At 44.0% G+C, this 14,342-nt stretch overlaps 1 long non-coding RNA gene across 2 annotated transcripts; it reads left to right on the top strand.

Moving 5' to 3' along the window:
• The first annotated feature begins 3,435 nt into the window (after positions 1 to 3,435).
• On the top strand, positions 3,436 to 13,598 carry LOC112675218 (uncharacterized). 2 transcript variants are annotated; one of them, XR_003145817.3, is made up of 3 exons: positions 3,436 to 3,724; positions 4,188 to 4,310; positions 13,213 to 13,598. It is a non-coding gene; the product is annotated as an uncharacterized LOC112675218 (long non-coding RNA). The 2 variants fall into 2 exon arrangements; XR_003145816.3 differs by having other exon boundaries at positions 3,438 to 3,724; positions 4,208 to 4,310.
• The last annotated feature ends 744 nt before the right edge of the window (positions 13,599 to 14,342 follow it).

Below are 14,342 nucleotides of genomic sequence, written 5' to 3'. Positions count from 1 at the left end.
TCCCGCAACCTGCTTCCTGCATAGTGGAGAGTCCGCTCCTCTCCCTGTTCCTCTACACCTCCCCCCTACTCGCTTTCTCTCTCTCTCTTTCAAATAAATACAACCTTTTTTTAAAAAAAGGAAGCTGCATTGATAACTACCACAAATCAGTGAACCCAGAAGAAATTGTGATATGTGTGTGGTGAGGGGCAGGAAGAGTTAAAGAGATTTCATGATCCCTTAGTTCCATTTGTTTTCAGATTATAAAATATCTGAGCAAATTCCATTGGAAAACAGGTCAATGAATATGCTAAGGGTTGAGTATGATCTCTGGGCAGGCGACATGTGCCTGTGACCGTGTGTAGCCAACACGAATCTCCTGCTGAGATGACGGTCATGTGCAATTCTTGGACAGGAGAGGCACAGAAGGTAAAGGCTTCTTGTGTCACTGAGAGCTCCCTCGCAGAAATATTCTTAGGACCAGTCAGAGTGATCTCCCCTCCCCACTCCCCAAAAGGAATAAAGATGCAGGCAAAAAATTGGCCAAGAGTGTAAACCAAAAAACTATTCTTTCTATTAGGTGAAACTACACAAAATTGCAGTTTTGTAGGCCCGAATCAGCCAATATCATTTTCATTCGTTTCAACAACATGTGCGACATGGTTCCGTAAGTCGAGAGAGCTGTTTCTGGGAACTGACTTCTAAAGTGCCCCTTGGTAGTTAGGGTTTTGGTGAGCTAGTGCCTTTAAATTATAGCCATCACTTTTTAAATGGAACTCGGAAATATTTTGACAGATATTTCAAACTCCGCAAAAGAAAAGTAACTTAATTTCAACTGAATCTGTCTTCCAAGTCCCATGCCTCTTTCATGTCCCCACCTAAAAAAAATGACATGTATAATAGGTAGAGGGGCTCTGCGTCTATTTTGGTGGCCAAACCTGTAATCCTGTATAGGAATATCTTCCTTACTCCAGCTATGGGAGGGAGCATTAACAGAAGGGGCTGGAAGCCCTGCAGCCTACTGATCATGTGCAAAGCTTGGGCAAAGCTGCTCACCCTATCTGGACTTCACTTTACATCTACCTAAAACAAAGATAATAACTTGCCTCATGGGGTAATTTGTGAGCATGACAGGAAATGTAATAAAGTGAGAGACCTTTATAATTATGAAGTGTTACAAAATTGTAAACGGTGACTGTATGTCAATAAAGAATAATGCTGCGGATCACTGAGCATTGTATCTCTGGTTCGAAAGAAGCTTAGATTGTTTTCAGTTGCCTTTTGCAGGGTAAGGGGAGAGCCACCTACAAAGACAGGCTTCTCTTGGTCCCCATCACCACCCCAAGGGCGATGATGAGTCTGTGCTCCTGTTGACCAATGTGGTTGCTGTCACAGGCTATCTCCCAGCTGGGGCCCTGTAAGATTATTCTGTGGGCCTAAATGATGCAAATAGGCTTCACACAGGGATCGGATTGATCGGGTGATTACGAAGTGCCCATTTTATGATTCCAGTTGAGGGGACAAACAGCTGAAAATCGGCTGGTTTCCTAGATTTTACCTATTTGCACATTCGGTGCACTCTGGCAATGCCACTTGAGCAAGTAGCAAGCAATCTCAGATGATGTGCCTGCGCACAGCCCCAGGCCAAAGACGTGGCCACTGCCTTCCGGGGCCTGCCCCCTGCACCTGGGCACCAGCCAGGTGACTTACAATGCCGTGGTAGACAGCAGAGAAGACTAGAAAGGCTGCAGGGAAAGGGTGTAGGGGGAGACCAACCCCAGCAGAGGCAGTTTATCAGGAAGCTTTGTCGAGAAGGAGGAACTAAGTAAAACTGGGTGGGTAGGAAGGAAAAATGTTCAAGTAGATGGACTGGTTGATGCAAGAAACCAGGTGTCCAGGTAGCAGTTCCGTGGAAGCTAAAGGGGGAAAGTGACTGGAGAAAGGGAGGAGTGAGAGAGCTCTGAAAGCCAGCCAGGAACTGGGGCTGCGGAGTTTATTCTGCAGGAAGCAGGGAGACACCGTAAAGGCTGCCAGGCGGAAGCAACACAAACCTGGAGGGAGGTCAGCTCTCTAATGCAAGGGCAGGTGGGGAGACTGAGGAACTTTCACTTCGCAGTGACACCGGAGGCCGAAAGGCTGACATCCCTCAAAGGAGACAAAGTAACCCAAACTGTAAGTTCTTTGAAGGGAGGAAGGGCCTCAGTCACATTTCCTTTTTTTTTTTTGAAATATTTATTTATTTATTTATTTATTTATTTATTCATTCATTCATTCATTCATGAGAGACAGAGACACAGGCAGAGGGAGAAGCAGGCTCCATGCAGGGAGCTCGATGTGGGAATCGATCCCAGGACCCCAGGATCATGACCTGAACCTGAGCCAGGGGCAGATGCTCAACCACTGAGCCACCCAGGGGCCCACCTTAGTTTCCTTGCTGTCAAGCACTCCGCCTGGTGATTAGAAAAGACAGGGAGGAGGGAGGGTGAGAGGAAGAAAATGTGCTGAATAAATGAATTCTCCCAGAGGTAGGAGTGGTGGCGCTTTCAAAAGCTGCTCTCCTGAGTGGGCTGAGGCCGCCCCAGCTGGGAGAAGTCAGACCCAGCCAGGGCCTCCTACCAGCCTCTCAAAATACGGAGGGGACATGGTGGGTTGGGCACTGGGTGTTATACTATATGTTGGCAAATTGAATTTAAATAAAATATTGTTTAAAATAAAATAAAATCTTTAAAAAACAATAAAAAAAAATAGGGGTTGGAGCAGACCTGGGTCCTACGGGGAGGTAGGAATGAAGGGTCGAGGAGGAGGCCCGGTTGGCATCCCAGGGAAGCAGGACCAGACCCCCAACCCCCCCAGCCCCCCAGACTCCCCAACCCCTCAGGGTCCCCAGGCCCCCAACTCCCCAGGCCCCCCAACCCCTCAGGGCCCCCCAACCCCCCAGGACCCCCAGCCCCCCCCAGTCCTCCAGCCACCCTAGGGCTCCCAGGCCCCCAGCACCCCCAGGACTCCCAGCCCCCGAGGCCCCTCCAGACGCCCCAGCCCCCCAGGTCCCCCAAGGGCTCCCAGCCTCCCAGGTCCCCGAGGTCCCCCAGGCACCCCCAGGCACCCCCAGGCACCCCAGCCCCCCAGCCCCCAGCCCCCTCAAGCCCCCCAGCCCCCCCAGCCCCTCCAGCCCCCTCAAGCCCCCCAGCCCCCCCAGCCCCTCCAGCCCCCCCAGGCTCCCCAGCCCCCCAGGCCCCCCAGCCCTCCAGGCCCCGCCACCCGGCCCCAGCGCACCCCGCGCCCTGCTCCCGGGTTCCTGCGGCTGCGGGGTGGGGGGCGCGGCCGACAAGGGGCGCGGAGGCTGCCGAGCGCGGCGGTCAGAGCCTCCCCCCCCCCCCCGCCCCTGCTCACTCCCGCCGCCGCGGCCTCGCCTCTGTCCCCGCAGCCCCCCTTCGCGGCCCGCGGGAGGCGCGTCCCGCTGGAGCCCCGAGCCCGGGCGCAGCAGGCGCTCCCCACGGCGCCTCTCCGGGACCCGCGGGGACAGCCGGGGACACCAGCCCAGCCGCACCCCGGGCGCCGCTGCCACCCCAGGGCCCGAGCTGCCCCCGGAGGCGCGGGGGGGGGGGGTGCGAGCCCGGGCCTGCGGGCGTGGAGATCCGTGGCGCAGCGCGGTCGGTGGCCCGGGTTGGAGACTGCGCCCGAGGCCCCTCCCTACGCCCGGAGGCCGGCGTCCCCTGAACCCCAGGAATGGGCCTCGCTGGAGAAGGTAACTGCAAGAAAGGAATGAATCTGAAGGTTGCTCCATCCTTGTTCCTTCTGTACTAAGCAGATCATCCCGCTGCGCTCCGGGTAAATCAGAAAACCACCAAGATTCACGGCCTTAGGCGGCAGGTCCCGCTTCAAACACCCTAGAACCTGCCTCCCTCGGTGTTTGCTCCCCACAGCCGCTCCCACACAGCTGTACCTGTGCACCTCGCTACACGGCCTCTCGGGGAAGTTGGGGTCCTTGAGCAGGTCCCTTACCAGGGCGTTCCACGAGCTTTCCGTGTTTTTTGCATTTCCACATCAACCTTAGAATTTGTCAATTCCTACCCCCCCCCCCGCCCCCAAAGAACTTGCAGAGATTTTGGACAGGGTTGCATTGAATCTATTTTGTCAAATTTATTCCTAAGTGTTTCATATTTTTGATGCTATTGTAAAAGCAATTTCTCTCTCTCTTTTTTTTAAAGATTTTATTTATTTAATTTAGACAGACTCCCAGATTTCCAGACTGAGCTGGAGCAGGACCATGAGATCAGGACCTGAGGGGGTCAAGAGGCTGTCCTTTAACCAGTGAGCCACCCAGGTGCCCCGTGTTACTTCTTAATTCAATTTCCCAGTGTTTAATAATAGTATTTAGAAATACAATTGATTTTTTGTACATTGATCTCTTATTCTACTAAATCTTGACATTGGATTTCTAGCTCCCAGAACTGGGAGAGAATAAAGTTTGGCCCTGTTAAACCACACATTTTGTGGAAATTTGTTACAGCAGCCCTTAGGGAATGAATACAAAGACACTGCAATCCCTAACTGTAATTGTGGATTTGTCTCTTTCTCCTGGCAATTATGTCAAATTTTTGCGTCGTGTATCTTAGAGCTCTGTTTTTAGATGAATAAACATATAGGATTGCCATGTCCTCTTGAGAAACCAACTCCTTTCTCTTTATAAAATGCCCTTCTTCACCCCTAATAACATTCTGTTAGAGCTTTTTTTTTTTTTAGTTTTTTTTTTTTTTTTTTTTTTTTTAGAGCTTTTTCTCTCTTTTTACTTTTAACCTATATGTGTCCTTTGTTTAAAGAGCATTTCTGGTGGCAGGCATGTCTTGCTTTCATATGACAGTCACTGCTTTGACCTCATTATTTTTGTCTAGTATTTTGAGGCTTCACTTGTATGTCTTTTTAAAAGTAAGGGGCTTTTTTTCCCCCTTAGTTTCATATCCTACTGACAGGTTTTTAGTAAAAATCAGAGACCCTGCATAGCTACATATGATCTCCCTCTAGTGGCCACGGTGAAGAATATTACGAAACTCCATTCCTCTAGAGCACAACCTCTCCGTGGCAAACTATGCCTACCGGACAGTTGTGTCACCCTCTTATTAATTTGGCTTTAGTGTTGCCGGCAGCAGTGAATAAACTCCTCATGGTCCCAAGAGATGCCCAGTGCTTAAACAGGCCAAGAAGAAAACTTGGCAATTTTGAAAACTGATAGTATTATAGCCACTCAAAATAATTAATTAATAGCCATTATGATGTTATTAACACCTTAACAAGTAATCAGAAAATATATAATGGTTGACATAGGGTAGTCACGGAAAATAAGGAATGAAAATGATGACTTTCAAAAACAGAAGGCAAATGGAAAGCATAAAATGAAGGGACAGAAATCAACATTTTAAATATATGTAGTAATTCCTTTGTAACTTCCTTTGAGTCTACAACTATTTCCACATAAAATTTAAAACATATCAGTGATCACAATAAGTGGAAATGGATTCAAACTCTCTAGCTAAAAGAATAAAAGCATCAACTTTTTTTTTTAAAAAAGGAAAACATAAAATATAGAAGTTTACAGGGAGCATACATAAAACATAGAGAATGGTTAAAAGTAGAAAGTTATAAAAAGATAAACTAGGAGAATACAGACCAAGTGACGGTAGGTATTGCTCTGTTCCTTTAGGGGAAAAGACTTTAAGGTGAAAGCATTACTGCAGATTAATAAGACCACGACTTAAGAATTAAAAGTCAGGGGAAGCTGGGTGGCTTGGTGGTTGAGAATCTGCCTTTGGCTCAGGTCGTGATCCGAGGTCCTGGGATCGAGTCCCACATCAGAGTCTGTGTCTCTGCCTCTCTCCGTGTCTCTTGTGAATAAATAAATAAAATCTTTTTTAAAAAATAATTAAAAGTTAAAATTACCAAGAAGGCATAACCATTCAAATCATATATTCCTTTAAAATTAAAGCCCTAAAACATGTAAAGGAAAAGTTGACAGAGCTGCAAGTAGAGATTGAGAAACCAACCATTAACGTGGCTACAATTCTATTGCTGCTAGTATAATTACTCCTACTTTATGTGATGAAATTCCAGATTTCATCCTGCTCCACCAAACCTATGGTGGGTTACCTGCGCTCCACTGTTGGAAAGAGCTGAGAACTATCGCACTAGAAATCGAAGCACGTTATTTCCTATTGATTCAGCAGCATTTACTACTGACTATTATGTTTAAGATATCATGGTATCTTTTATATGCTAAAAGATTAAGTTGCTGTACTTATTTATTTTAGCCATTTAAAAATTGCCTTAGCTGGGGGCTCCTGGGCGGCAGAGTGGGTTAAAGCAGTTAAGCATCCATCTCTTGATTTTGGCTCAGGTGGTGCAGCTCCGTGCTGAGGGTGGAGCCTGCTTAGGGTTCCGGCTCCCTCTGGTCTGCCCCCCCCACCCCTCCACCTCCTGCTCTCTTTCTCTCTCTCTCTCCCTCTCCAACAACAACAAAACAAAACAAAACAAAACAAAACGACAAACCATAAGCTGAAACTTCAAAGAGCACTATAGGGAAAATGATAGTTTTCTGTAACTTTACTTATAGCCCTAAAGTCCCTCCCTCCTCCATCTCTCATTGTCAAGTAAGTCTGTGTCTCCTTCTTAAATAAATAAATGTGCTTGATGGAACAAGCAACAGCAAAGAATTTCCAAGAATTTCCAAAATTATGATATGTCTTTGGCATATATATATATTTTAAGACTAAGAAAATGCTATAGCAAGTACAGATATTGGCCCAGAAACTCTACTGGGCGAGGCAACTTAATTTCCATTGAGAGACTTCCTTCTGCCACGTGGTGAAAACAATTTGGGTCCCTTTTCCTCTTTCCTTTTGGCAATGTTTACGTATAAATTCCAGGGATTTCTATAGTACTATGAATGGGAAGGGGCCTATGGTCTGGATCTTCACCTATCCATGCTGGCATCAGCTTGAGGTCCTAACCGTACCCTTCTGGTCTCCATCAAGGTCATTCTGGACATTGGCCTCATTTCCAACCATGAGGCTCCTCAGGTCTGGCTTGTTTTCAGCTAACTTGGTTGTCCTTGGATACAAAATTCTCTTCTGCTGCTCCTACGCCATGCTGGGGGCCCGAGAAACTAATGGGGGCTCCCCAGGGTCCTTCACACCAGTGGACTAACCTACAGGTACTGGACTTTGTCCTCCTGCTCCCTTATTAGACTGGGGTGGGCTCTGGAAGGCTGTCTCTGACCTGTGCACTAAAACATCACCTAGTCACTGACCTCCTGGCCTCCCGCTGCCTCCCTGAGCTGGGAGAGAGTACACCACCCCTGTTTCTCAAGAATCCACACTAACATCTCACTCCTCGCTTTTCCCGAACATACTTCCTTTCTCCCCAGTTTTGGAAAACTTTATGTAATCTTTGGAAATATGGGGTGGGCAGGAAAATTCGCTTTCCTTCAGGTACTCTACTAAATCTACTGCTGATACTCGAAATCTTTCTCTTCTGGAAATTCTCATGCCAGGAATAGTTTTTTTTTTTTCTCTACTTTCTGAATGTTTTCTTTTTCTGAAGCAATGACACAATGTCTATAAGGCATGAGAAAAGGGTCATGGGATAAAGGTAAGCGTATAGGGGATATATATATATATATATATATATATATACATATATAGCAAAATATTGTTATCTAACAGCATAGAGGAGCAAAGATGGTCTCATTGGTAACATTTATTAAACATTGATTTTTTTTCTTTTTTTTAATTTTTATTTATTTATGATAGTCACAGAGAGAGAGAGAGAGAGAGAGAGGCAGAGACATAGGCAGAGGGAGAAGCAGGCTCCATGCACTGGGAGCCCGATGTGGGATTCAATCCCAGGTCTCCAGGATCACGCCCTGGGCCAAAGGCAGGCGCCAAACCGCTGCGCCACCCAGGGATCCCTAAACATTGATTTTAATAGTTAACAGGGATTATCCTGTTGATGAAATGAAAGCAGAGGAGCCCCTGAATCATAAAAAAGGTGGTGTGGGGTTTTAGTATACAGGTCAGAGACAGATTTACAGCATTCATTGAAGTGTTTTTGAAAATGACTGGTAGGGGCACCTGGGTGGCCCAGTGGTTGACCGTCTGCCTTTGGCTCAGGTCATGATCCCGGGGTCCCGGGATGGATTCCCTCATCAGGCTCCTCACATGGAGCCTGCTTCTCCCTCTGCCTATGTCTTTGCCTCTCTCTGTGTGTCTCTCATGAATAAATAAATAAATAAATTTTTTAAAAAATAAAAATGATTGATAGGGGGGTACCTGGCTGGCTCAGTTGAAAGAGCCCGTGACTCTTAATCCTGGGTCATGAGTTCAAGCCCCACATTGGGTGTAGAGATTATTTAAATAGAACTTAAAATTTACTGGGAAGTTGTATGACGCACTAAATACTAGTGAAGTCAGTTCAAAAGATACTTAAAAATCAATCAAGTCAACTCCAGGTGATTAATGGCTTCATTCACAGAGAATGCAAGTCAGAGACCAGAAGTGTCAACATGGAAGGTAGATAGTTCAAAAAAAAAAAAAAAAAAAAAAAAAAAGGAAGGTAGATAGTTCTAGTCGGAGGCATTCTTACTACCCATAAAATTAAACTTAATTGTACAATAAAATACTGAATATGCTTGTTGAAGTCTTGGATAAAGTAAAGAGGAGATGCTAATATTATGAATGGCAGAGAAGTTATGAACTCTCTTCAGCAGGAGGGGGTCTACCTGGGTTAATTGGGGGCAGGCTGTAGGGGCTGGAGAGTGCCCTGGCTACCCTGCACCAGCCACCACTGAGCCAATGTCTCCAGGGATCAGAGCCTTTCAGAAGAAGTCTCTCTGACTTTCTCTCTTTCTTTCTTTCTTCTTTCTTTCTTTCTTTCTTTCTTTCTTTCTTTCTTTCTTTCTTTCTTCTTCCTTTCTTTCTTTCATGATTCAGGGGCTCCTTGGCCCCCAGAAATCACAGCCTTTAAATAAGTGACTAAAGTCTTTCCAACAAAACTTTGTTTCGTAAGCATGCATAAAATGTTAAAAATACAAACTCTGACTGACATATCACACCTAAAGCCATTCACCTGGGAGTACAACCGGAGCCCCAGTTGGACCCTGTCACACACACTGCACCAGGATAGCCATGTAGACACCAGAAGTAGGTGTGTTCCTACATAAGCGTCTCTAGGATGATAATCTTACCTTCCTGATCTTCCTATCACCAGTACCCTATGAAGTTTGCAGTGTCTAAACTGTGGATCCAATAATGCTTGTTGAAAGATGAAAAAGAAAAAAGTGAATGAATGAATGAATTGGGTATTAGCGGTTCAGAAAATTTCTGTTTCAGTATGGAAAAGTAAGAGGAAAATGCATACCCAAAGTAGCAGATCACTAAAGGTGAGAAGGGTCTAAAATGAACAATGGGTTTTTTAAAAAGACACATTTTGTAGTTTCATAGTTTTGCTTGGAATTAGCTAAAATAGGAACCAGTAGTTGGAGCATTTTGAAGGAATACTCCTGACTTCTGAAGGTATGTGGTGTGGATGTGCACTTTTCTACATATCATGGCACCTGATTATAAAGAATTTGTTATTAAGGTATTGTTCTTATTAGTAAGCTACTCTGAGCAAGGACTACGGAGAAATACTGCATTTATTTTGTTTCACCGTTTTGAAAGTGATGCATCAATGTGAGTGTGTCTATTAAATACCTTTGAATGAAATTCAGAAATTCATATGTGGTCTTGTGTGATCAAAAAATTTATGAAATTTTCAACCACTGGATGGCTCAGGGGTTAAGCATTTGCCTTCAGCTCAGGGCATGATCCCAGGTTCCAGCTTCTCCCTCTGCCTATGTCTCTGCTTCTCTCTCTCTCTCTCTCTCTGTGTCTTTCATGAAAAAATAAATAAAATCTTTAAAAAAATAAATTTTCAGGATTTATTCCTCTTCGCTTAATGATGACATTTAACCATGTGAACAAATAGTAATGGTATCTTCTTTTTTTTTTTTTAAACACTCCCTTTTATTTATTATAGTCACAGAGAGAGAGAGGCGCAGAGACACAGACAGAGGGAGAAGCAGGCTCCATGCACCGGGAGCCCGACGTGGGATTCGATCCCGGGTCTCCAGGATCGCGCCCTGGGCCAAAGGCAGGCGCCAAACCGCTGCGCCACCCAGGGATCTCAGTAATGGTATCTTCTAATTAGGAACAGTTTTAGGTCTATACCTATACACATTATCACCACTTTCAACAAATCCTTAAGTGTTTTTTTTTTCTTGTGCCTTTTACTCTTTTGCAGATCCCATTTTCTATTCTCAACTTGGTAAGAGATTTAGATTGTGTAAAAGTTTCTACTAAAAATAAAAAAGATTAGCTCAATACCCTCCTCTCATTTCTAGATAGCCCCCCCCCCGCCCCCCCCTAGCCTGCAGGATGCCATGCCACATCTGAAAGCAGAGTTTTCTCTCTGGGCTCCCAGATGCCTTGTCCATTCTCATGCTGGCAGGATGCCACTGAGTGCTGGGCACATGTAGACACTGTTCTGCTGAGCGCCTTTCTCTCCCCTGCCTGTAATTGATACCTGGATCTTGTGATCACAGGCAGCTCATGCTCTGGAGGGCATCTGAGGTCTCTTTTCTGAGAAAGTCCTTGGAGGGAGACGACTATGTATAGATTTCCGTGGAAAACCTCTTGTCAAGGATTCCAGCTATAGGGTGCCCTACGTGACAGGATAATTAGACAGAAGCCAAGGAGAAATACGATATCATCCATTTAGAAAATTTTTAAAAATTGTGATTAGTAAAATCAAGCGCAACAAAGATGATAACATTTCCTGGATTAATATGTTGATATTTAGTTTAATTTTAATATCTGTTCAAAAAATCTTCTAGTGACATTTAACTAATTGGGCAACTTGATAGTAAAAACAAATCCAGACGTCGAAGCAGACAAAACTTCTTGTTTTTTAAAGTAATTATAGAATCACATGTAAGTTATCCTTTTTTTAAAGATCAATGATCAAATAAATGAGTCATGGTATGGTGATTTCATTAATTAAAGCTATTATAAGAACTTAAAAATGACAAACTGGAATTAGGAATCCAAGACAAATAGCAGAGAAAAGAAAATATCTACTTAAGAATTAGAGTTGGGGGGTGTCTGGGTGGCTCGGTAGGTTAAGCATCCAACTCTTGGTTTTGGCTCAGATCATGAGTTTGGGGTCGTGAAATTGAGCCCTGCATTGGGCTCAGCACAAAGTCTATTTCAGATTCTCTCTCCCCCTACTCTGGTCTTCCCCCAATTCAAGCATGTACGGCCACACACTCTCTCTCAAATAAATAAATAAATAAAAACTTAAAAAAAAAAAAGAGTGTTAGGATACCTGAGAATGGTGTGGTATGAAATTAGATCAAAAGAAGTAGAAGGAAATAGGCTAGTAGGGCAAATGGACCATTATATCTACAAAAGGGATACATTTACACCAGAACATGGAGTATATCATCATATGGATCTGTTCATATGTAAATAAGTTACACTGTTAGAACAATGTGATAACAGTATCAAAAGAAAAATAACAAAATGACTGTATCCTTTGCTGTGCAAAAGCTTCTTATCTTGATGAAGTCCCAATAGTTCATTTTTGCTTTCGTTTCTTTTGCCTTCGTGGATGTATCTTGCAAGAAGTTACTGTGGCCGAGTTCAAAAAGGGTGTTGCCTGTGTTCTCCTCTAGGATTTTGATGGAATCTTGTCTCACATTTAGATCTTTCATCCATTTTGAGTTTATCTTTGTGTATGGTGAAAGAGAGTGGTGTAGTTCCATTCTTCTGCATGTGGATGTCCAATTTTCCCAGCACCATTTATTGAAGGGATTGTCTTTCTTCCAATGGATAGTCTTTCCTCCTTTATCGAATATTAGTTGACCATAAAGTTGAGGGTCCACTTCTGGGTTCTCTATTCTGTTCCATTGATCTATGTGTCTGTTTTTGTGCCAGGACCACACTGTCTTGATGACCACAGCTTTGTAGTACAACCTGAAATCTGGCATTGTGATGCCCCCAGATATGGTTTTCTTTTTAAAAATTCCCCTGGCTATTTGGAGTCTTTTCTGATTCCACACAAATCTTAAAATAATTTGTTCTAACTCTCTGAAGAAAGTCCATGGTATTTTGATAGGGATTGCATTGAACGTGTAAATTGCCCTGGGTAACAATGACATTTTCACAATATTAATTCTGCCAATCTTTGAGCATGGAATATTTTTCCATCTCTTTGTGTCTTCCTCAAATTCTTTCAAGAAGACACAAAACCTGTATGGAGGTTCCTCAAAGAGTTAAAAATAGACCTGCCCTACGACCCAGCAATTGCACTGTTGGGGATTTACCCCAAAGATACAGATGCAATGAAACGCCGGGACACCTGCACCCCGATGTTTATAGCAGCAATGGCCACGATAGCCAAACTGTGGAAGGAGCCTCGGTGTCCATCGAAAGACGAATGGATAAAGAAGATGTGGTCTATGTATACAATGGAATATTACTCAGCTATTAGAAATGACAAATACCCACCATTTGCTTCAACGTGGATGGAACTGGAGGGTATTATGCTGAGTGAAATCGGAGTCATCGGAGTCAATCGGAGAACAAACATTATATGGTCCCATTCATTTGGGGAATATAAATAATAGTGAAAGGGAATAGAAGGGAAGGGAGAAGAAATGTGTGGGAAATATCAGAAAGGGAGACAGAACATAAAGACTGCTAACTCTGGGAAACGAACTAGGGGTGGTGGAAGGGGAGGAGGGCGGGGGGTGGGGGTGACTGGGTGACGGGCACTGAGGGGGGCACTTGACGGGATGAGCACTGGGTGTTATTCTGTATGTTAGCAAATTGAACACCAATAAAAAATAAATTTATTATTAAAAAAAAGAAATCTTACCCCCCAAAAAAGAAAAATAACAAAATGAAAGTGCTTAACACCTACTTATTGCTCTAAACATATACAGAATTATAAATACTCTGCTTTCACAGCATAGGTAGTCAAGGAAGATTAAAAATTTATAACAAAAGAAAACCCTGACAAACTAAATTGAATTGCATGAGATACGTGCAGTTTGATAGCAATGAAAGAGGTGCAAATTAGAATCCACAAAATGGCACAAATAACTAAAAGATGCTTTTTTTTTTTTTTTTTTTTTTTAAGGCAGTGTTGGAGGAGGATCTATAGCCCATTTTACTGCTGGTGGGCTGCGTTATTTCTGAAGAGCAACTTCTCAGTGTGTAGCAAGAGCTAAAACGTCTTTAAAACATTTAATCTACCCTTTCCACTTTACAAAAGAGAAAAGAGAAGAAAATGTCAAAAAAGGGAAAAATGAAATTTATGCAAAGTATGTAGCAGCATTATTTTTTTGCAGTAGAAATATGAAACATCTCTAATGCACAAAAGAGAACGGCTTAGGGAACTGCTCAATATTAACAGAATGGAATACAGCGCACAATTATGTGGATTAGGTTAACTCATGGAAATCTATATGTGAAGCTGTAATAAATAAAGCTGAATAAGTGATGCATATGTCCACCGCTAAACAACTGGGTTTCTTGGGAGACTGACCCATCTTTTATTCATACTGAATCCGCAGGGCCAAACTTTGTTCCTGGTACACAACAAATGCTCAGAGTCCTTGTGCAATGAAAGCACAAATGGCTTTTCTCTTTTTTTTTTTTTTAAGATTTTATTTATCCACTCATGAGAGACACACACAGAGAGAGGCTGAGACACAGAGGGAGAAGCAGGCTCCATGCAGGGAGCCTGACTCTCGGGACTCAATCCAGGGTCCCCAGGATCACACCCTGGGCCGAAGGAGGCGCCAAACCGCTGAGCCACCCAGGCTGCCCACAAATGGCTTTGCTATTCATGCTGAATTCCTGACCTCCTGCCTGCTCTGACCTTGGTAAACTTGCATTTGCTAGCTTTCACACTGCTCACCTAGATTTCTGGACTCTGGCCTGCCCAACCTCAGATAAACGCATACCATTTGTGGTCCTGGCACCCGACTGACTAGTGACCTCTACTCTACTGAAGTTTCCATACCCAGGGCGGCAGACGGCTGCAGTTCAATCAACACCTAACACGAAGTCTGCATTCATCAGCAGGCTTGTGAATAAGATGCATAAACTGTCAAACGTACAAAACTCGGAAGAAACTTGAGTGAAGGGTTTGGAGTTAAAAACTACTTGCAGTCATTCTAGGGCATGGAACAGCTGTATTTGAAAACCTGCATGACTGTGTGAACTGCCTACACACACACACACACAAAAAAAAAAAAAAAAAAA

This window comes from Canis lupus, chromosome 16 (assembly GCF_003254725.2).
Source record: "Canis lupus dingo isolate Sandy chromosome 16, ASM325472v2, whole genome shotgun sequence".
Lineage (NCBI taxonomy): Eukaryota > Metazoa > Chordata > Mammalia > Carnivora > Canidae > Canis > Canis lupus.
This window is presented reverse-complemented; position numbering and strand designations above follow the sequence as displayed.